At 43.6% G+C, this 24,512-nt stretch overlaps 1 protein-coding gene across 8 annotated transcripts in view; it reads left to right on the forward strand.

Moving 5' to 3' along the window:
- The first annotated feature begins 1,094 nt into the window (after nt 1-1,094).
- Nucleotides 1,095-24,512, forward strand: part of CHD7 (chromodomain helicase DNA binding protein 7) — a 509,619-nt gene continuing 486,201 nt past the window's right edge. For 3 of the 8 annotated variants that reach the window (XM_029591355.1, XM_029591364.1, XM_029591363.1), the window contains exon 1: nt 1,095-1,302. The gene's annotated coding sequence lies outside the window, so the exon portion shown is untranslated. Of the gene's footprint in view, nt 1,303-1,386; nt 1,489-2,144; nt 2,229-11,449; nt 11,701-24,512 lie in introns of those variants that run through there. The other 5 variants (XM_029591357.1, XM_029591359.1, XM_029591358.1 and 2 more) reach the window with 5 other exon arrangements.

The raw sequence follows: 24,512 nt of genomic DNA on the forward strand, positions 1-24,512 counted from the left end.
ATGACATCTAATCACAGCACAGGAAAGGAGGCAGGGACTGGGGACACAGCACATTTCTCTATGGAGAGGTGACAGCCCTTCCTCCCTCCCTGTAATCATGAAGCTGATGGGGAGAGATAGGGCCATCCTATCCACAAGCCTGATCCCCAACACTCCCACATTCTCTCTTCCCAAGCCTGATCCCAGCATTTCTCTTCATCCAATTCATTTATAAATATTTTACTCCCTGGCCAGCCTGGTGGTTCAGGTGGTAAGTGCAGTGCACTGCCATGTGGAAGGTCCCCTGCTCAAACCCTAAGTTGAGTCTTTCACTCAGCAGCTAGCCTAGGAATGCTGTGGTAGCAGCGTTCAGTTCCAAGTGGAAGAAAGGAGTCATGGTCATTGTTTATGGCTGACACCTAGTGTCCAGATTCAAGGCCCATGATTGCAGGCTCCTGGAAGGAGTCCTGATGCATGACCCCTTGGTCCAGGACTGTCACTACAATGATTGGACTAAACACAAGTTGGGAGAATGTAATTGTAATGTAATTGTGAATGAAGGCACCAGATCCCAGCCCTGGTTCCGCCTGAGCTGGAAGTACAAAAGAGCAGGAAGAAAACTGCAAGGTCTTAAAAAGAATCAGCTTCTCCAGTATTCAATCCTCTCATTGTCCCCAGCATTCAACTTCCTTCTCACCTCCCTAATATTTACCTCATCTTGCGCGCCCCCCCCCCCTGTATTTTCCTTTGCACCTTCCCCAGTATTCTCATACCACTCCCAGACATTCTCCTCCTACTTTTACCCTCCTTTCACCTTCCCTCTCTCCCCTGAAAATACTTATAGCAATCACAACTGTGGTTTGGGACTGCTACTGTTCCATTCCCCCCTCTTGAATGACAGGAGGGGTGGGTTATGGAACAGAGTGGTTCTGCTTTGCTCTCCAGGGTCTGCTCTGTCCTCACTCTCTCACACTGAGATAACTTTATTGGTATAACAATTTAAAATGTGTTTCCAAAGTAATGACAGCAGGGGAGGAGCTGGATTAGGGAGGGCGTGGCTTTTATTTTCTCTTCTCTCTATCTGTTCCAGGCTCTCCCCGCCTCTCCTGTTTCCCTGCACCCTGCCTGAGAGGGGAGGAGCTGGAGCAGGAAGCGGCGGACTGTTCTGGCTGCCTGAGCTGCACTGTCCAATAGAGTCCTGTCTGCCCTCCCCCACCCAGCCGCCCTGTACCAGGGTAACTTTCAGCTTCCCGATCAGTAAGCCTGCAACAGAGAATATTGGGGGTGCTCAAGCACCCGCAGCCCTGGTGCCTTTGAAAGTAGGTAAGCGAGTTGTGAGGGAGAGCAGGTTGGTGGGTGCTCGCTGGGGGGCGATGGGTGGATTGGAATACCACGCACAGTAGCCCGACGTTCAGGTTACAGCAGCGCCCAATACACGGAGGGACGGCTCCAGCCGCGCACATGGGTGTGCGACTCTGTACGTACCCAGGAAGCACAACTTGAGACGAGGTGCAGTTGGGAGATTGTTTTGTTTTTTTGCACTTTAACTTTCCAAGGTGTTCTCATTCCCCCTTCCCCTTTAGAGTGATCCTGACTTTCTAAAAAAGTCGCTCTGGGGCGAAGGATTTACCTTGGATATTGAGTTTATAATCTTGGGATTTTTTTTTTTTTTTTTGTTGCTTGTTTGAGAACTCTACTGTGTCTTTTGCTGTGGTTTTCTGTTACCGATGAGCACGAGTTCATAGTAAAAAGAGAGAGGAGGAAAAGAAAGAAACAGGAAAGATGATTTGAGAGTAAAAGAGAGAGAAACAAGTTTGGACTGGGGGAGATGGGGAGGGGGTTGACTCGCGATAGAGCTGGCCGAGAGTCGCGAGAGGGATCTTTCTCTATTCTCGCTGGCCATGCTGGGGCTGAGGATCGCTATAGCCACACAAAGTGCAGCGCTGCCTCCCCTTCCTCCTCGCTTTTTGTTTTCTGGTGCGTTTCTGGTACGAGGGGCTTTCTTGAGCGTGAGTTGTACATATACCTACTGGGTTTTCTGCTGGGGAGGGTCCAAGGGGGGGGAGGGTGGAGAGAGAGCAAATTGTATATTTCGATTTGCTGCCGGAGGAAGTGGGAGAAGTGTTTGTGTGTGCGCCGGGGGAAAGGAGGGGAGGGGGAGGAGGGTGGAAGCAAGAGAGAGAGACACGAGGTGCCTTGTCCTGAGGAGCTGGCTGGAAAGTGCAGAGGCAGCCGGAGGGCAGAGAAAGGTACCAGGGAGAGGAATGGGGGAGGGGGGGCACTAAGGGGCTGTTGGTGCTTGGCAGAGGTGGAAGAAAAAAAGGGGAGGGGGTGCACAGATACAGACATACACATATCAGGACATGGTGGTGGCTTCTGCATAATAGGAGCCTAACCCTATATCAACTCTCTCTGTCCTTTCATCCAGTTTTATATCGCTTAAGGGGAATGGGGGCTTTTTTTTTTAAATTTAGGAGGTGAGGGAGATGGGATCTGTAACACAGGTGGGTTTTAGTTTTCTTGCAATGTGGGCAATTTTGAGGGTGAAAGGAGAAGGTGGTTTGAGGCCAAGCGGTCAGTAGGAGAAAATGGGGGGTGGGAGAGAGGGGGCAGAGAAAGAAGGTTGTTTTTGTCCGATTGACCGTAGTCGAAAGGGTATCTCTGGTGTTTGTTTCCCTCTTATTCGGTGTTGAATCGTGCTGCTGATCTTTGCTGGGAAGCGGCGGGGGCCGATGTGTGTTTTGTGTGTGGTGGGAGCGGAGGGAGGCAGGAGGAGGTTGTTGGTGAGTCTCAGGGAGAAGGAGCCGCAGGCACCGAGCAGCCATCATTACATTGCATTCATTTATCCTGATAGCACTACACACAGGAGGACACCCTTGGTGTGGGAATACACCCCTCCGACGCCCCATCCAAACTCATTTCTGCGTCGTCCTTCAAAGTATTTTCGTTAAAACAGAGACTTTGGGAAAAAAATCGAGCAGACAAACGCTGGCGATCGGACTTGTTTTCCCGAGGTCACTTCTAAAGATCGCTCACGCCTTGCTTTAAACTAGTTTTTTTTCCCTTCTCCTAACAAACAATGGACAAAGGGAAAGTAGCAGTGCATGAGGGGTTTTTGAATTACAGAGACGATTAGATTCACTGTATAACTCTTGGCATACTTTTCATCTCCTTTCAACGTGAGTTATTAAGATGCACTTTTATATTTTAGTCTGTTTTTCTTATTTCGGGTGCATGCATATTAAAATAATTTTCATTGGTGGGGTGGGGGAGAGTTATTGTTGAAAAGTTATGGAAAGGGGCTTGCTGAAAATCTGATGTTGGCTTAAGACTTTTGTGTGTGTTTTTCTTTCCCATTTTATGGGGCGAGAAATGCTCTTGGTCGTGGAGAAACCCTCGGTCGTTTTTCTGTGCTGTTGTTCAGGAGCGGTCCATTGCAATGACAGCAAAAATCCGTAAGGACGGTGACCTTTCCAGTCGGGGAAGCTGATTTATCCTGGTCTGAAAACCCCTTAACTTGGGGGGGTGGGGGGATTATTTGTATTTATGTACAGAAATGGTTCCTTGCATTGTAGATAGGAAATTTTGGCATTTTTTTTTTTAATTTCTTCTTAGACCAGCGAGCATAGGGCATGGGAGAATTAAGGGTGTTTGTCTTGTTAAACAACAGAGGCTCTCCTGTCCTTAACCTAAAATGGCAGCTTTAATTTGACTGGGGCCCATTCATTGACAATGATAATAAAAAAGACTGGAAGCTAACTGTGGCTGGATGCTGGGAGCAGGCTGTAAAACTCTCTTGGTCAGGAAGAGCATCCCTTCCCCAAAGAAAGTTTTTTTTTTTTAATTTTCTTTTCTTTGCATTAAGTTTAACATAATCCTCTTGGACATAACGAAATAAACCAAAGTGAGCAAGTAGTCTGTGTTATGTTACGAAGTAGAAGGGGTATCCTGATGTGTTGCCTGTGGGTTTATGAAGTAATAACGTGTTATCAGGGAATCTAGTACATCACAGTGGATACAGTGTGGGGAAGGCGCCATTAACTTCCGAGGCTTGTAACAGGTGAACAGTGCTGGATTTTTAAACTGCTTTAACATACCAAGAAGACAATTTGCACTGGTTTTGTGGTGGTCTAGTAAAGTTTTAAATGTTGAATGTTAAAATCTTTGCTTATAATGCAACATTACTCTGTTTTGGATGCTGGTTTTTCGTTTTTAACAGTTTTTTTTTTTTTTTTAATCAAACTTGGGGCCTGATTCACTTAAGACATTTCTCCCATTCTGTGTCTGGGGAAAATGCCTGGCTGGATGCTGGGAGCAGGCTGGATGCTGGAAGCAGGCTGCTCTTGGCTAGTAGAGCTTAAGTTGTTGACTCCATGTTTTGACAAGATCTGCTTAGTTTGAATTCTGATTAGCATAAGTTTTTTGCTGCTTGGAAATGACAAGCTTTTCATTTGAAATTATTTATTTTTTAATATCTTGGATTTTTTGACAGTTATTTCTAGTAAAAGTGATGTAAAATGTTAGTTTTGCATCACAAACTGCTGCTGGAAGTTAATAACTGTAAAACTTTTTGGTGCTTATTCAAATTTTTAATATATATGAAAAAAATCTTGCACTGTTTTGTGTTTATATTTTTTAGCACACAGCCAGAAATAGGTGGCATAAAAGAGGTGGGTGTTTTTGTCATAACTTTTGGTGTGGACATAGAAAATTGTTCCTCTAATATTTTGCGGTTTTATAAAGCCACACTAAGAAGCGCTGTTGTACCGCAATAAAAATTTTCATGGAATTTAGTTAAATTTGGTACTTGAGTGCTTGGGGTCAGTCAGCACAGATTTTTTTTTTTTTTAAATTGTGCTGGCTGTGCAGAAGTGAGTTGGGTTTACTCCTGCTTCCACTAAACCACCAGGGTAAGTCTCTAGGGGGGGATTTGTTTGAGGGTGGTCGATGGGAGTGTAGAAGAACTTTCATTAAACTGGGGAAGGGCTTGAGCAGTAAGTGTGTGAGGTGAAACTACAGTAGGAGGGAGGGGGTAGTAGTCCTCTAAAAATGTAGGGCCTGACTAGGGAAGTGAGGGGATAACTTCTAGACCTCCACAGACTTTTGGCTTGGGGGGGGGGGGGGATCTTTTCATGGGGCATGCGGCCCTTTTAAATGCCTATCTCAGGAGAATCACCAGGCTTGTTAACTTTCTTCCAAGGGCATTGCTAGTTTATCTACACCTCCTTGAGGTGTAGGCAACTTTCCAAGTATAAATAACTTGTGAAGTTTAATGCAAGATGCTTTTATTTTGTTTGCGTGCCAGTGACACAGGTCATGTGCATACCCATAGTGCCCCGGGTTTAGGTACTAGGAAATAACACACAAAACTTGCAAATCCCATGTTTCCATTCTTTGCTGCTCTAACCTGTTTTACTGCACATTAAGTACCGATTACCTCATGCAAACATGTTGGCACAGCTTTGTTTAATTCTCGTTTTCAAATTGACACAACAAATAACTGGATTTTTTTTTTTTTTTGTTTAATATTTATTTGAATTTTGGAACATTCATATGTGCGTATCATAGGCACAACTCCTGGTGCTTGAGCACTTCCCCCTGTATTCTCTCCTGCACCCTAACTCTAAGCTACCCAACAGTGACCCTAGAGTTTGAGAGCAGATAGGCAGGACTCCATTGGATGATACCAAATGTCAGGCAGCAGAGAATAGTCCTTTGCTCCCTGGTCTAGCTCCTCTCCTCTCAGGCAGGTTGCAATGAACAGGCGGGAAGGGATGAGCCTGGAGCAAAGAAGAGAAGACGTGCCACTGCATTCTCTAATCTAGCTCATCCCCCTCCTGTCATCCTGGAATAGGAGGGGAGGGAAAAGAATGGAGCAGAAACAGTTCCAGACCACAGCAGTGACTCGTATAAATACTTTTGTGGGAAGGGAAAGGAGGGTAAGAGGAGGTGGTGTGAGCCTGGGTGTGCTGTGAGAAGGAGAAAATGTTGGGAGGTGAAAAGGGGAAAGAATACCTGGGAAGGATTGAGTGGGGTGGTGATGAGAAAGTGAGGTGGGATGAATTCTGTGGGGAGCAGAGACATTTTAGTTTGTTTTTGGACAGTACAGTTTTCCTCTTGCTCCTTTGTTGTTCCAGCTCGGTCAGAATCTGGGATGGAATCTGGCACCAGGAGCCTTTGTATTCACAACTACATAGGGATTATTTTTCTTTGTTTTATATCACCTCCCAATTTATATTTTGTAGTAAGAGTCCTCATTTGGGGATTATGCACCATGGCTCCATCCAGAGCCTTGCAATCATGGGCCCTGAATGAAGCCACTGGGAGTTGCCTTAAGCAATGTCCATTACTCTGCTTCACACCGCCTGCTTTCCTCTTGGGGGGGGGGGGTGGATGGACAACTGTGAATGCTGCCTCCACAGCACCCCCAGCCTAGCAGAATTCAATCAGGGACTTTTCACATGATAGAGCACTTCACTTGCCACCTGCAGTGGACTGACCCTTGTGTGGAATATTTAAATAAAGCTGGGTTGGATTGAATGAAGGAGAAAGTTAGTCAGGGTTGGGCCTCAGAAAGGGGGACAGAGGGAAGGGAAGAGTGCTGGGGTCAGGCTTAGGGAGAGAGAGGCAAAAGTGCTGGACTTGGTAAGAGTGCTGAGATCATCTCCCTGGAGGGGGGAGAGAGGAGGTCAGGGAGGGGAAAGAAAGAGATGAAATGTTTCCTTGTTCTTCCCCCCCCCCCCCTTCCCAGTCTAGTCCAGAGAAATCAATGGCTAGCCCTGGGATTTCTATCTATGGACTTTTGGGATCTTCTCAGGTACTTGTGACCTGAATTGGCCACTGTTGGAAACAGGATACTGGTCTCGATGGACCTTTGGTTTGGCCAAGTATGGCAAATCTTATATTCTTAATCTGTGTGACCAGAACTCAAGTTTCTAGCTATGTGTCTATCTCCTGTGGTCTTTTGATTAGCTAAGGAAATTCTGACCATTAGGTGGCAAGGGGAAGAGGGAGCAGCAGAAGCACAGGAAAAACAATTTCTGCCTAGAGAGGGGAAGAGCAGCAGATAGAGTGAGAAAGGGGGGGAAAAAGGACTGGAAATGGGTGAGAGAAGGTAAGAGGAGTTGTGAGGGGGAAGCTGGGAGGAAGGCAAGGGGAAGTGAAAGGGGTTACTGCATCAGAGGGAGAACATTGTGGGAGGAGCTTGAGAGGAATTAAAAGGGAACGAGGATGGGAAAGGGGGAGACTGCCTGAGTGATGGGGGGATGAGACTGGGAGTAGAGTTGAGTGGGGGCAGAGAAAGGGGATTAGTTACAGGATGAGAAGCTGCGGGGACATGTAAAAAGAGGACATGATCTAGGGGCGGGAAACAAGCTGTGGAAGGGGGAGAGGCTGAGCGATGAAGAGCACTAGGAGAGCATCCTTGTGAGAGGAGATTATGGTAGAAAAGTGTGAAGAGGAGGGAATGAAGAGGCGAAAGGGTAAGGAAGCAGTGGGAGGGAGACTAGAAAAGTAAAAAAGATAAATTGCAGAGAGGCAGACTATGGATTGAGAGAGACAAAGGAAGGAGAACAGAAAGGAGAGGAAAACAGAAAAAGCATTAGAGAATGGATGTGGAGACAAGACCAAGAACAAGCAAAAAAAGGAGAGAAATTGTTTAAGGTTGGTGAAAACTTCTGTGGTTGGGGTTGGGGATGCAGCTGGTATTCTGCCCATCACTCTGCATTCACCAGGGCAAGTAAGTTATTTTAAGGGACAGACATGGGGGAGGGTGGAGGGAGTTGTGGTAGTATATGATACTGAGCGCAGGCTGAAAATCTCTTAAATTTCTCCCTTTTAGCAACTCCAGTATTTAAAAAAAAAAAAAACAGCAAACAAACATCAAAAAACAAAAAGCTGGGGTCAGAGCTGGAATGGAGGGGAATCAAAAAATAATCATTCACTAATTATATCCTATGGGAGGCAGCATTTGGTCCCAAAGAAGTAGCTGGGCGGTACCTGGAAGAGATGGTTTGAGTTTGGGAGGGGGTCAAGAGGTATATTACCTCCAGGCTATAAGCCAGGGGTGGCCAATTCCAGTCCTCCAGAGCCACAAACAGCCAGGTTTTCAGGATATCCAAAATGAATATGCATGAGACAGATTTGCACATGCTGCCTCCATTCTATTCAAATCTTTCATGCATATTCATTGTGGATATCATGAAAACTAGGCCTGTTTTTTGTCTCTTGAGGACTGAAGTTGGCCACCCCTGCTATAAATGATTCTTTGTTAAGCTTCCCTCTTGGCTCAGCTTCCACGTCCTTGCTCCCTCTTTTCTTCCAGCACAACTCTGCAGCTTCCCGCTTGATTCCCGGCTCAGACTGCTTGGATAATGGATGGTTGTAGTTGTGAGTAATGTGTGTGTCCAGTGTATGTAGTCAGTTTGGGAATGAGTGATGTGTTTGCAAGTATGGTGAAGGTTCTCTTTTTGGTTTTAGAAATGTGGCATTGTAATTTTATGTTGAGATTGTAACTTGCCTAAAGTGCTACGGTACTAGATGTGCTATAAAATTAATAACTACTCTCTGGCCATTACAGCATTATCAGGTGGTCTGTAATGCAGTAGGTCAATATGAGTGCATTATTCTGTGTCCAGGATGCTGGTGTATTCCCATCTCTCCCACTCAGCACATTTCTGTGGTTTCCAGGCTGAGGGCAGGATGCACCATGGGCAAGTACAGCTCTAGGTCTGGGCAGCTGCTGACTGCTGAGCTGCCAAGGTTCAGGGTATGCAGGTGGTGAAGGGGCTCATCTGGACGCTGCTGGCTTGGGTCTGCCCCTGGTCTGGACTCTGAGTACCTAGAGAAGTGCTGTAGCGGATAGGGAGGCTGGAAAGGCCCTAGGGAACGTAGATGTGCCTGGGCTCTGAGGAGCTGGAGCTGGGGAAGTTCAAGCCTATGTGGGGGATGGGAGAATCAGAAATTAAGAGTTCAGCTGAGTCTGCTGAGGGGTGGGTGAGCTGAGCCTACAGGGTAGGGGAGCTGGCCAGGGAAGAGGGAAGCAAAATCCTAATAGGGAGAGAAACTGGGACGAGGGCAGGCTAGGTCAGGAGGAAGTAAGGAGCAGAGCAGGTTAAGATGGGGGAAGAGAGTAGGTAGGGGGAGCATTAAGCCCCTTGCTTCCAAATATGTCACTAACTGATATTCAAAGGACTTGTCTGTCTAATTTTGGGGGTTAGGACAATTCTTTCAGGTCCCAATTCTCCTTCTCTCTCACCCACCCCTGCTCCTGAACAGGTACATTTTTTGTGTGGGTGACTTATGCACACAAAGGGGCAGGGCTAGAGGCATTCCAGGGATGTGGTAAACTTTAGTCTGTGTGCATTTACCCAGGAGGCTAAAGTCATGGGTAAGTTTTGTCAGAAAAATACTTGTTTTAAAGTTATCAGGGTATATTCAGCAGCAGACGTAGCTGGGTATGTCCAGTTGGATATTCAGATAAAGTGATTTACTTTGCTTTGATTTTATTTTAGAAATGCAATTAATGTACAATGTTAACTGGAACATAAAACAAATAACAGATATAAACATAGATAATGATAAGCAAGACATACAAACTATGCATGTAAATATCTGAATTACTTACCCGATCACTGTAATTCTGAAAATTAACCTCACTGTGCCTGTACATAGGGAGAAAAATTGGATAAGGGATGAGAAAAAAGGAGTTTGAAAGGTGGGGGTGTGCTGAGGAGGGAAGAGAGACTGTTGAAGACCGGTTGGAAGTGTGGATGGGCTAGATCAGGCTGGAGGTGGGGGGAAGAGTGGAGTGTACAGGAGGGGGATGGGGTTACTAGTGGGATGATTTAGGATTGATGACAGAAGTGTCAGAAAAACTGATGGGACTTTCACTGCTTCTCTAACTCTTCTTTTTGAAGTGTCTGCACTACCTGATTCACTCTGTACATTTAAATACAAATTGGGACAATTGTTCCCTAGACCCTCCATGTGGTTGTGGGTTTTTTTTTTTGTTTTTTTTTTTTTTAATATATCCTTTTTTCGCCCATGGTAACTTGTGTTGAGGTGAACACCCTCAATCATTTTGAAAAGTTGGTTTCTATGTTTAGGGTAGGGGAGCAGTGAACCTCTGAGTGGCATTCTGCCCCAGGCCTCGTACATCCCTAAGAAGACATTAGTGCTTAAAGATTTTGAAAGCTCCACCTCCCTTCTTTGCAGACCTAAGTAAATCGGGGGGCTGCTGTGCTGTCCTCTCATCCAAACCCCAGGCAAATATCAAATTGATATGTAGGGTACCAAATATAGCAAACAGCTGAACAAATTACCCGGGAGATATGTTTTTAAGAATTGGGGGGGGGGGGGGGGGGGGGGGGAGCTTATTTTAATAAAAAGTGAACCTATTTTATAAAAAAAAAAAAAATCAAATATAAAATCTATTTGGATAAAATGAAAAGAAACTTTGCATACGATCAAAATCCATAATTTGAGTGAAGTAGCTAGGATGATTGTGTAATATATATATATTATAGTGCATTATAGCTTAAATAAGGAAAAATAGAATAATTAATAAATGGCATTAATTGAAAGTACACTAAAATAATACCTTTTTGAAGGGAGTGAAATTTTAGCAGGGCGTGTGCTAGAAGTACATGCTGTTTCCAGCCAGCCCCTGCATTGACAGACTTGTAATGTTAAATATAGATATTACAACGGGTTGAATCACAGGGGTGTCAGTTAAATGACAGAATCCCCAACTTTTGGTAAGCAGTAGGTGCGACTGTAAGTCTCATTTCTGAAGGGAGTGTTTAGCAGCGTTCCCTGATACAATTCTCGTAGAGTGGAGGAAGTTTATTTACTTTCAAGTAAAGAATCATAGCAATTCATGATGGACACTGAAGAATATAGAGCTGGCCCCCACTCTGAAAACGTGATTTGGCCATAAAACATTCATGCATATACTACTAATTTAAAAATACAGATGCAATATATTGAGCAAAAAAAAAAAAGTTGCAACCAGGAGGGAACTACATTTTCCAAGTGTCTCCCTCTTTCTTCATTGGAAAAGAAGAAAAAAAAAAGCGGAGCTTTCCTTTCTTCCCCTATAACTGCATGAATGAACTTGGCTCCTCCTACTTGCTGTCAGGGCCCGGATTCTTCAAAAAATGAGGTGGGGGCTCTTAGTGACGACAGAGAAGAGGAAGGAGGAAGATGGAGGAGGGAAGCAGAGCGGCGGGTGGGCAGGTGTCCGTGCGTCAGTCGGTAGATGTGCACGTGCTCCCTCTATGTCCGCCCTGCGCACGCGGAGTTTCGGAGGGGGAACGCTTGGACTGGGTCTTCTGCTGCTGGAGGTGGCCGGAAAAAGGGAGGGGGAGGGGGGGGGGGGGGGCCGTGTGGGTCTCTGCTGTATGCGGGCACACTCAGAACCTGTCAGATTATCATTGAAGCAGGCCAAATTACACAAAGAGCGAGTAAAGCGGACGGACGGGACGCGAGAGACGCACAGCAGGGGGTTAAGGGGGGAAAAAAATAAAAGTGAGAGGAGAGCCTGAATCTGCTGGAGAAACCCGCGGCAGCAGAATGAAGGATTGCCCAAGAAATCCTATGTGAGCTCTGCCTGCCCTTGCGCTTCCCCGGGCTTGACTTGTGTGTACTTTTTTGTCTGCTGTTTTTGGCTTTCATTCCATTTCGGCTCTGGCGAGGCAACCGGCCGACGGAACAAAGTAGGTAAGTGAGGTGGTGAGGGGGGTAGCAGTTGGTGGGTCCTGGGAGTGGGAAAGTGGCGCTCGTGTTAGAGTTGCATTGACACCCCCAAGGCAAGACTGCATCCGAAACACGAGTGTGTAATGTATGGGAAAGAAGCACTACTTCAGATGAAGTGCATTTGTTTTTTTTGTTTTGACTTTTTATTGCACTTTAACTTTTCAAGGTATTCTCATTCCCTCCCACCCACCCCCTCTACCTTTTATAGCCGTTCTGGCTTTTAAGAACTCCTGGGTGAAGGATTTGCCTTAAGTGCCGAGTTTATATTTTGGGGGGGGGGGGGGCGGTTGTTGCATGGTGAAAACAGACTTTTGCTGTGGGTTTTTCTTTCGTTTTTTCCCCACTGAAGAGTACCAGTGTAATGTATAGTGAAAAGATAGATGAAAACAATAAGAACTGGCGAGAAGTTTGGGCTGAGAGATGGGGGGTGTGCTGGTTTGCGATAGAGCTGGCCAGGAGTTGCGACACAGGATCTTTTTTTTTTTTTTTTTAATTATTCTCGCTGGCCACGCTGAGGCTTATGATCTCTGTAGCCACAGAAACTGCAGCACTGCCTCCCTTCCTCCTTGCATTGTTTTCTGTGCTCAGGGGGTTTCTTTAGTGCGAGTTGTCCATGTACTTAACGGGTTTTCTGCTGTAAAAGAAAGGGAGAGGGGTGGAGAATTGTATAATATTTCGACTTGCTGCTGGAGGAAGTGGGAGAAGTGTGTGTGTGTGTTTGTGTGCGCGCCGGGGAGTTCATAGCGAAAAAGAGAGACACGAAGTGCCTTGTCCTGAGAAGCTGGAAAGTGCACGGGCGAGGGGGCACTAAGGAACTGCTGTTGGAAGAAAAAGGTGGAGGGGGGCGTACACAGTTGTACACAGACACACACATCAGGACATGGTGATGGTTTCTGCATAATAGGAGCCTAACCCTATATCAACTCTGTCCTTTCATCCAGTTTTATTTACATCGACTAATGGGAAGTGGGGGCCTTTTTTAATTTAGGAGGTGGGGGAGATGGGATCTGTAACACAGGTGGGTTTTAGTTTTCTTGCAATGTGGGCAATTTTGAGGGTGAAAGGAGAAGGTGGTTTGAGGCCAAGCGGTCAGTAGGAGAAAATGGGGGGTGGGAGAGAGGGGGCAGAGAAAGAAGGTTGTTTTTGTCCGATTGACCGTAGTCGAAAGGGAATCTCTGGTGTTTGTTTCCCTCTTATTCGGTGTTGAATCGTGCTGCTGATCTTTGCTGGGAAGCGGCGGGGGCCGATGTGTGTTTTGTGTGTGGTGGGAGCGGAGGGAGGCAGGAGGAGGTTGTTGGTGAGTCTCGGGGAGAAGGAGCCGCAGGCACCGAGCAGCCATCATTACATTGCATTCATTTATCCTGATAGCACTACACACAGGAGGACACCCTTGGTGTGGGAATACACCCCTCTGACGCCCCATCCAAACTCATTTCTGCGTCGCCCTTCAAAGTATTTTCGTTAAAACAGAGACTTTGGGAAAAAAATCGAGCAGACAAACGCTGGCGATCGGACTTGTTTTCCCGAGGTCACTTCTAAAGATCGCTCACGCCTTGCTTTAAACTAGTTTTTTTTCCCCCTTCTCCTAACAAACAATGGACAAAGGGAAAGTAGCAGTGCATGAGGGGTTTTTGAATTACGGAGACGATTAGATTCACTGTATAACTCTTGGCATACTTTTCATCTCCTTTCAACGTGAATTAAGATAGAAGTCCATTTTCCTTATTTCGGGTGAATGCATATTAAAATGATTTTGTGTGTGTGGGTGGGGGGTGCGCAGTTATTGCTGAAAAGTTATGGCAAGGGGCTTGCTGAAAATCTGATGGCTTTCTTTCCCATTTTATGAGGTGAGAAATGCCCTTGCTCATGGAGACCCCCGTCCTGTTTCTGTGCTGTTCTTCAGGAGCGGTGCATTGCAATGACAGCAAAAAAACCGTAAGGACGGTGACCTTTCCAGTCAGGGGGAGCTGATTTATCCTGGTCAGAAAGCCCCTTAACCTGGGGGAAGAATCTTTGTGTGTGTGTGTGTGTGTGTACAGAAATGTTTCATTGCATTGTAGAAGTGAACTTTGGCAAATTTAATTTGCAAAATTGAATTCTCTTCTTAAACTAGCAAGCATAGGGCATGGGAGACTTAAAAGATGTTTTTGTCTTGCTGTTACACAACAGAGACTCTCCAGTCCTTAACCTAAAATGGCAGCTTTAATTTGACTGGGGCCCATTCATTGACAATGATATAAAAAAAAAAAAAAGACTGAAAGCTAACTGTGTGGCTGGGAGCCGGCTGTAAATCTGTCCTGGCCAGCAAGAGCATCCAAGCCTCTCCCTCCCCCTCCCAAAAAAAGTTTTAAATATTGAATTTGTTAAACTTTTAATGCAAAGAAAAAATGGATCTCTTGAACATAAAGAAAACTATGAGCAAGTTGTCTGTGTTTTTATTTTAGGAAGTAGAAGGGGTATCCTGATGAGTTGCTTGTGGGTTTATGAAGTAATAAGGTGTTATCAGGGAATCTAGTACATCACAGTGGATACAGTGTGGGGAAGGCGCCATTAACTTCCAAGGCTTGTAACAGGTGAACAGTGCTGGATTTTTAAACTGCTTTAACATACCTAGAAGAAAATTTGCACTGATTTTGTGGTTGTCTAGTACATTTTTCAATGATGATGAATGTTACAACCTTGGCTTGTAATGCAACATTTCTTGGTTTTGGATGATGTTTATATGTGTTTAACAATTAGATCTTACTTTTTTTATATCAAAACTGGTTTATAGTGCATACGTTGATTCCATGTTTGATCAAGATCTACTTAGTTTGGATTCTGTATAACAAGGCTTTGCTGCTTGGAAATGACCAGCTTTTCGTTTGAAAACTTTTTTTTTTTTTTTTTAAATACCATGTGAGTTTTTTGATAGTGATTTCTTATAAAGTGGTGTCAAATGTTTGGTTTCACATCACAAACTGCTGCTGAAAGTTAAATGTAAAATTTTTGATCTCTGGTGCTTTCTATTTGGATTTTAAGATACTTGGGGAAATATCTTGTTTAAGAAAAAACACAATTGGAATAAGTTAAGCATAATGAGAATAGTTTGGCATAAAATGATAAACTATATCTTTTTGGTGTAGACAAAATATAAAACATTAAGCTGGGTTTGATTCTAGTTTTCCCAGTATGCATCTAATACCTGGATGTTTTGGTTTAAAATAAGTTTAATTGAATATTGGAATGTTCCAGTAAACTAGTATTTTGCTGTGTATGGACTGCTTCATCTAAAGCAGTTCAGAGAATGGAAATGTTAGGGAAGACTCCTGATTAGTCACTTTTTTGAAAAGTTGCCTGGACACTTTAAGTACCATTTTCGTAGGTTGAGCAAGGACATTCTGGCTTTATGAGATGTCATTTGACCTCCTTCCATCAAACCTGTTACTCTTGCGTGTCATTTTATGTAGTGGCCTCAAATAATTAAAACTACTTAACATTATCGTGTTGCTGTAATTTTTAAAAACATTGTTCTGTTGCCTATGTATTTGCTACCATTCGGGCCGATTCAGTAAAGTCCGCGGGAGAGCTGGCGAACGCCCGCTCTCCCGGCGCGCACACAGGCCACTCGCCTGTGCGCGCGATTCTGTATTTAAATGAGGCCCGGCGGTAGAAACAGGCAAAAGGAGGTGCTAGGGACACTAGCGCATCCCTAGCGCCGCCTTTTGGCCTGGAGCGGCGGCTGTCAGCAGGATTGAGCATCCGGTTTTCGACCCGACAGCCGCGGGCCTACTTCAAATTTTTTTTTTCTTTTTACTTTTTTTTTACCCTTCGGGACCTCCGACTTAATATCGCCATGATATTAAGTCGGAGGGTGCACAGAAAAGCAGTAAAAACTGCTTTTCTGTGCACTTTCCCGGTACCTGAAGAAATTAGCGCCTACCTTTTGGGTAGGCGTTAATTTCCGAAAGCAAAATGTGCGGCTTGGCTGCACATTTTGCTGTGGGAATACCTAATAGGGCCATCAACATGCATTTGCATGTTGAGGGCGCTATTAGGTTCTGCGGGTTGGACGTGCGTTTTTGGCCCCTTACTGAATAAGGGGTAAGGGAAAACACGCGTCCAATGTACTGTATCTGCCCGATAGTGTGTTAGCTGGTAAAATCCTGTTGTCCACAACTGTATGTAGATATTTATTCTTATTTAAAGGAGGAAACATGAAGTTCTTTGTAATTGATCTTTGGTAATAAGCCAGGAACACATACTACCAAAATGCTTAAATGTCTATCAGATGGAAGACAGAATGATGGAGCAATGCTTGTGAACATAGACAAGCCTTAAAACTACCTGTTTAGACAGGAAATGGGGTAGGCCCCTTATTTAGTGCAGTTGAGGGAGACACAGGAAATGGCACTAATGCAACCATAGCTATGCCTAATACTAATTAGGGAAAGTTTGCTAAGGCATTGTTTATCTTTTCTGAAGTGGTGCACAGTCTTGTATTTTTGGTTATGCTTTTGTTAGTTGTGTACCTTGGTTTTGTCATTGGCTCTGAATGGATTTCCTTTTGGTGATGCAGCATTTTTCCAGATCTGCTTCCTCAGCTTGATGTTTCTGCCACCCATGTTGCTAGTTTGTGAATTTTGAAAGGGAAAAATATCCTACACAGAAGTAAATTTCAGAGACAGAGAGATGTCCTCTGAGTCAGCCTACACATCTCTTTTTTGCACCAGGAGAAAAGTTGATGGCTGAACAGCTTAGTGAGTGGCAGTGGTGAGAAAAAACTAACATTATTTACTTTTTTTTTTATTTTTATTTTCCATTCCTTCCAGAATTATTCCTATCATATCACATAATCTTTGTATGAATCCATGGTGCGACCGCACCTTGAGTATTGTATGCGGTTCTAGTCATACCATCTCAAAAATGATTTAGCAGAACTAGAAAAAGAATAGAGCAGGGTGACAAAAAATAGTGGATGGAGAGGCTAAACAAATCAGGACTCTTTTTGACTTGGTAAAGAGGCGACTGCGAGGGGAATTTGATAGTGGCTTATAAAATCTTGACTGGGGTGGAACAGGTAAATAGGAGGCTATCATTTACCCTTTCAAATAGTACTAGGACTTAGGGGAGTCTTTAAGCTAACTGTAGCAATTTAGAAACAAATTAGAGAACTTTTTCACTTAGGGTGCAATCAAGCTATGGAATCTGTTGCAGAGGATGTGGTCAAGACATCTAGCATAAGGTTTGAACTGCTTATCTTTGGGATTGATCAGCAAGAAATGGATCTTACTCTCTGGGATCTGCTGGGTGACTAGAGATATGAATCGGAACCAGAATCTGTTCGGATTTCAGTTCCGATTCACATCTCTGAATGACACAGCTTGACCAATGTTTGGAAGAGGATGCTGGCTTGATGGACCTTTTTGGTCTGATTCAGCATGGCATATCTAGTGTTCTGCATATCTGTTGTGTATGTACATATATGAAGTTCAGCAGAATTCAGACCTATTTATTTAGACTTGTAATGCATATCCAGAATGAAACCCCTACCTTTCACTTGTTTGCTAATCTGTACGAATTAAAACAGCAAAGCCCGTGTTGCATGCTTCTCACATGATTTTTTTTCCGTTTTTACCGTAAACCCCAAATTTTAAAGGGTTTTCTTTCAAATATATTTATTTATTTATTTTTTGTGGGCTTCAGCAGCTGTAAACAGCTTTGCTGTGACTTTTTTCAGAAGGTTGTGGAATGCTTTTCTTGTAGTCAGAATTTGGATTAGAATGAATAATGCATCTTTAGTGGTGAGGTGGACTGAAAGCAGGAAAGGGAAGACTGTTTTCTTATATAAGTTTGTATATTGGATATTTAGAGAGCTTAAAGCAGAAATGTAACACACGAAAAATGGGGGGAGGGGGCAGTGAAGTATTTTGCATGATTTAAGTTCTTAAGTGGTATAGGTAGATGTCATGTGGCCTCTGGACTAGATGCCAACTGGGCTTTGTGAGACTACAAATCTCTTAAAGATGCTCTTAAATCTTCAGAAGCTGATTAGCTTCTAACTGGAACATAGTGTGTTTTAAGCTGTTGAATCCTACCTAGAGCAGGCCAGGTAGGAGCTGGGAGTAGCTCATCCATACTACTGAATCTCTAGCAGTTTGTATTTGTGTTCATTTGAAACATTGCTATGCTTTTGGGCCATAATCAACACTTTTTTTTTTTTTTAAATATTGGAGTGTTTTTTTTAGAATTCTCTTATTCACTTTCAGTGGAATGTATGAATGTGTCCCCCATTTTAACCAAGATCTGTGTGTATGTGTATTATTAGCTTGTGTTTTTTTTTTCTTTAATTATTATTGACTCCTACCAAGCCACCTGTTAAGAGTGCATAGGAGATAACGCTTAAGATGAGAGCTATGAAATGGCCCTATAGATAAATACTTTACCCTCATTTATGAAGTCAGGTCAGGCAAACCTCAGAAGATTTATAAATTGGTGATGGATTCAAAGCTGTCTGGTATTGCCTTGATCATAATTAGGATGAAGGGGATGATGTAAATCTGTGTCTTGACTTATGTATGTGACCTGACTTTCTGTATTGAAATTTGTTCACTTTTTTTTTTTTTAAGCTTTTGTATGATAAAGCAGTGATTCCCTGATAGCATTTTGAGTAGCTGTAACAGTTTTGGATTCATTTAGATGTTTCATTTAAGAACACAGGAAATGCACAGCTTTGCTGGGTCAGACCAGTGGTCCACCAATCCCAGTATCCTGTCTCCAACAATGGCAAATGTGGGTCATGTGGAAACACCCAGCAGATCCCTGATCTAACTGAAGTGTGTGAGCTGTGCAGGGTTTGTCTGACCTTCTTTAGTTCTTGTGAAATATTTACCTCACCGAGAAGTTAATTGTTAGGTTTCTATAGTGTTATGAGTTCAAATTTTGGTAATGGTGACTTTTTTTTTTTTTAAACTAGTCTGTTAACACATTGTTACCTGAATCGTCTTTGGCAGTGGATTCCACTTTCAAGCACTTCTTTTAATAAGATGTTCTTTTCAAAGGTCCTGTATATGCCTTCAGATGGAGAAAATTCACATCAAATAGGGTTAACTAGACCTTGGATGGTGTTGCAAGATCAGTTCATTAAACCTGCAAATTTTGGGGTTATCTTTTTCATGCTTAAGGGTCTGTCTATTGCTTTAACAACTTTGAACATACAGGCCGGCATTTGGACGCACGTTATTGACGTGTTAGCTTTACCCCTTATTCAGTAAGGGGTAATAGCGCGTCAAACGCGCGTCCAACCCCCCCCCCCCTCCCGAGACTAATAGCGCCCGCAACATGCAAATGCATGTTGATGGCCCTATTAGTCATTCTCGCGCAATACAGTAAGTAAAATGTGCAGCCAAGCCGCACATTTTACTTTAAGAAATTAGCGCCTACCCAAAGGTGGGCGTTAATTTCTGCTGGCGCCGGGGAATTGCACAGAAAAGCGATTTTTACTGTATCGGCCTGATAGAGAGAGTCAGTACAGTTAGATCGCAAGTACCTACATGATTGTGTTTTGGTGAAGTACTATTGAACTCTGTAACTTTTTCAGAGTAACATAGTAGCTGCTTCAACCAAATTATTTGTAAGACCTTGTTCTAATCTAAATGATGGATATAGAGCTACAATTTTGGCAACATTGAAACGCTAAGCTAATGGTACGTGACTCGGAGAGAGAGGCTCTGGAAGTCCATTTCTCTAGTCATTGTTCCGGCATGCAGTGAACACATACAGGCTTTTATATATCCCTGAGTGAATGCAGATGACTTTCTACTGGGAAAAAGTTAAAGCAGGACTAGAATCTTTCATTCATTTATTCTGCAATTTATATTGGAAAAGTTTTGTAGGTGAATCTGTTTAAAACCAAGACTTTACATGCAGCCATTGGTGAATTGCCTTGTTCTTTAGCAATTTGACTGTGGTTAGAGGGAGGTAAAAAAAAAAAAAAAATATATTGCTGGCTGCATTTTTTTTTTTTTAGGGGAGGGGAGTAAGGTCATGGAGAGACTAATCTGGTGTCAGTGGATGAGATTCTTTCTTTTGTTACTTGCAAAACAAAAATATAACCATATGTTTTCATGATATATTTATATACTATAAGTACACGTAGAATGGTAACTCTGGCCTTGTTATAGCATTCATTTTTTATGCACAAAGTTGTCCATTTCTGTTTCTCTGGAGAGCAGTGAAAACACTGTGCCAACAATGTAAACAAAAACAACCAAGCAAACACCTTGCTTTAAGGATTAGTGGACAATGCCTCATTTGACCATTTTTCTTTATTTTATAAGTAATGGGCAAAACAATATTTAATTAAAACTGACAATATATGTCATACTTCTGACTTTTGGAAGGCGTGCCATGCATGATTCACAGAGTGCAGTGATGTCTTATGATTTTATTAAATTGGGCTCATCAAGAAGACAAAATTACCCTCTTTGTGCAAGTCCTGAACAAGACAGCAGTAGGAGGTTCTTGCTCCATAGCTCTCACAAACCTTCATGTGCTGGTAGTTTATGAAAGTATATAAGTGGTCAGTATAGCAATATTCAGAGTAGCTACTCTAAAGTGGATAGATGGGGTCGTCATGTTTTTCTACTGTTGGGGTTGCATGGAAGTAGAAATCTAGCACAGAAGAGATTTTCTTCAGACAGCATGGCGTGGCATCTCGAATGCTGTTGTCATAAATTAACATGCAATACATGTGTTTTAACCACATTATTTTCCATTTAGTTGGGGGAAAATTTAAGGGTAAGTACAGGTCTGGTTTTGTCAGACACACTAGGCCTGAGCCTGGGGCATCAGGCTGGCTGAAGAATTGCTGTCTTTCAGCTGTGCTAAATATCACTCAGCAGAGAACAGCCCTCTGTTTCCTGACCCAGGCCCTCCCCCCCTCCAGACAGCATGTAGGGAACAGGAGAGCCTGCAGCAGACAAAGCAAAGCGGGATTATTTTGGGGAGATTAGGAGAGGCTGAGTGGGAAGAGAGGTTGGGAGATGAGGGGGATTGGTTAGAGACTGTATGACTGTGTGAGATAAGGGAACAAGGGTAGGGGGCAGTGTTTATATGAGAGAGAGAATTGATGACAAGTTTGTGTATGTCATATTGAGTAGGATGTTAGACAAGGGATGCAAGGAGGAGCAGGTCTGGAGCATGGTAAGGACATCTCCCTCCTCTCCTCCCAACCCAATGCATTTCAAATTCTTTCTTCCTTGATCTTGAATTCTCTCTTGCAGATCCTAGAACCCACTCCCCAACTCTTCCTGCTTCCTCAAATCGAGAACCTATCTCTCCCTCTTCTGCATACAAGATTCCTAATTTCTCCCCAACCTCCTCATCCCTAATTTTCTCACCCCCCCCCCCCCCCCCCAATTAGTCTTGATGCTTGTGATGCAACTGCAATATCACTCTCTGCTTTGGCAGTGGAAATAGGGTAATTGGATTCAAATGATAGCCAAAATTGGGCCCCAGCTTTTACAGTCCAGTTTACTAATTTGCAGCCATTAAGGATAAAGCCCAGGACATTTTCCTTGGCCAAGTTCAAAAGCAACATTGTCTGAATTATCAAGAAGGCTGCTCACCCTGTAAAAATGTTGCTAGCAGTAATTTTGTTATGGGTTTGACAGTTGCCTGGTTTTGATTAACATTACTACACTTAACATAAGATGTGGGGGTAACTGGCACAGAGCTGCAGTTACTACTCTTAACAAACATGGAGTAACCTGCATGGAGCATCAGTTGCTGGGCAGACTGGATGAACCATTTGATCTTTTTCTGTTGTCATTATGTTAATTATAGTGTCAAACTATATTTTTATAATGTAATATAAAAGATGGAAATGCTTGCCAATTTGCTTCATAATTTTGTAATTTATGCCACAGGGTTTACCCTTGAGCAGCCACAGGAAACTAGGAGGACTGTGCCATAGACCTTGTATTCCCTGTTGTCCAACCTTGGGGGAAGGGAGGTGACAGCACCAACAGTGCTTAGGAGTGCCAGAATCCTAAATATGTCACTGGGTAAGGAGCAAATCATGAAAACCAGTCTCATTGTCAAATTATATTTTTCCCCAGACTGAGTGAGAAATGTGTGTTCCTCTAACTAGCTTTTGCCCTCTACAAATGAACAGTTACGAATTCCTAAATCTGATACCTAAGTAGTCATAGGAACATAAGTTGCCATACTGGGTCAGAGCAAGGGTCCATCAAGCCCAGCATCCTGTTTCAAGCAGTGACCAATGCTTATGCTTTTTCCTCTACAAATGAACAGTTACGAATTCCTAAATCTGATACCTAAGTAGTCATAGGAACATAAGTTGCCATACTGGGTCAGAGCAAGGGTCCATCAAGCCCAGCATCCTGTTTCAAGCAGTGACCAATGCTTATGCTTTTTCCTATTTTTCAGATGGATCCCTCTTCCAATTTTTGAAGAAAGTTCTTTTGGCTAAAATAACCTCTTTGAACCATTCTGACCTTCCTTCCACCTTTCTTAATGCATGGAATACATCTGGAGTACATGTCTAAGATTAGTATTTTTAAACAATATCCACACCTGTTGTACATTCTTAACCCTTTTGTAGCTGCACTTTTTTCATTTTTTTTCTATTTTCCTTACTTTATCAAAGTTTACCTTTTGAAACTTTAGTGCTAGAGCTGTAGATTTTACTTATTGTCCCCCTTCCAGTCATTAATTCAGATTTGATTATGATCACTATTGCCAAGTGGCCCAACCGCCATTAATTCTTTCATCAAATCCTGCATTTCACTAAGAATTAGATTTAAAATATCTCCCGCTCTTTTTGGTTCCTGAACCAATTGCTCCATGAAGCAGTTATTTATTTCATCCAGGAACTTTACTTCTCTAACAGGTCCTGCTGTTACATTTACCCAGTCAATATTGGGATAATTGAAATCTTCCATTATTACTGTGCTGCCAAATTGGTTAGCTTCCCTGATTTCTCTTCTTATTTCATCATTCATCTTATGTTGGCCAGGTGGATGGTAGATTAATCCTATCGCTATACTCTTATTCAACACACATAGGATTTTTACCCATAAAGATTCTACTATGCATTGAGGGGCAGATTTTAAAAGCCCTACGTGTGCCGAGCCTATTTTGCATAGGCCTGGCGACGCACACAAGCCCCGGGGCTTGAAAAAAGGGGCAGGCGGAGACGTGGCCAGATATTAAAATCTGGCCCTGAGTCTCTTGCAGGATCTTTATCCTGTTGGACTCTATGCCATCCTGAACCTAAATTGCCCCCCCCCCCCACCCAAATTGTGATACAATTAATACCCTGGTATAGCACTATCCCATTTGTTGTTTTCAGTTGATAGGGATAATTTGGATTCTTTTAACTCATGTGGTTCTTTACTTATAGGCACATAGACTCCTTTGGCTTTTATTGGAACATCTCTGTTGGGTTGCCCTAACTCTCCTGTTTTATTAGTATCTGAAGATTTCTCCCTCCGAACCATGCGCTGCTGAGTGGCTGTTGGCTTTCCCCCCTTTTCTATTTTAAAAGCTGCTCTGTCTCCGTTTTAAAAGTTGGCCCCATCAGCCTGGTTCCACCTTCCTTTTGGAAAAGTCTCTCCCCCCCCCCCCCCCCTTTCCCCTAAAGATTCCTCAGTTTCTTACAAAACTGAATGCCTCTTCTCTGCACCATCATGTCATCCATGCATTGAGTCTCCGGAGCTCTGTGGACCTGGGTGTGGAACAGGGAGTATTTCAGAGAATGCTGTTCTGGATTTAAGCTTTCTACCTAAGAGCCAAAACTTGACTTCCAGAATGCCCCTCTCGTATGTTCCTATGTCATTGGTGCCCACATGTATCACTACAGCTGGCTGTCCCCCCTGCACTGTCTAAAATCCTATGTAAGTGATGCATGAGGTCCACCACCTTCGCACAAGGCAGGCAAGTTACCAGTTGATCCTTATGTCTGCCAGCCACCCAACTGTGTACATTCCTAATAATCAAATCACCAGTTATGAAGGCCAGCCTAACTCTTTCCTCCTGGGCATTAGCCCTGGGAGACTTATCCTTTGTGGGAGAGGACAGTGCATCACCTGGAGAGCAGGTCCTTTTCTACAGGATCACTTCCTGCTACACCAGAGTGATGGTCTCCAACCAGGTGACTTTCTTCCTCCCAAGGCAGCACAAGGGTTGCTAGACTGGAGTTGGACCTTGGCTCCTATGTCCCTAAAGATCTCCTCTATAATCTATCTATCTCAGCTCCTCCAGGACTTCCACTCTAGCCTCCAGATATCGGACTCAGTGTCTGAGAGCTAGGAGGTCTTTGCACTGGGTGCACACATGCAACATCTCACCTAACGCTTCTTGGACGCTGCTTACATTTGCATGAGATTAGAGTACAGGATCGAGCGGTAGGTGAGCCGGACTGTGCGTGCGGCAACCGCAGGTGCGCCTGGCACTAACGCAGCTCTTCCTACCTGCCCTTACTGGATCGACCTGTTAGTTAGTTAGGGGTAGTAACCGCCGCAATAAGCAAGCTATACCCATGCTTATTTGTTTACCCAGACTATGGAATTCAGTCCTTGTTGGTTGTTGTCTATATATAGATCCACTTTTCTTCATTCCCCCTGCAGTTGAAGCAGAGAGCTATGCTGGATATGCATTGAAAGTGAAGTATCAGGCTTATTTGGTTTGGGGTAGTAACTGCCGTAACAAGCAAGCTCTATCCGCTTTTTTGTAAATGCAAATCCTTTTTTCCACATTTCCTCTTGCCGTTG

Source organism: Rhinatrema bivittatum, chromosome 2 (assembly GCF_901001135.1).
Source record: "Rhinatrema bivittatum chromosome 2, aRhiBiv1.1, whole genome shotgun sequence".
Taxonomy (NCBI): Eukaryota; Metazoa; Chordata; class Amphibia; order Gymnophiona; family Rhinatrematidae; genus Rhinatrema; species Rhinatrema bivittatum.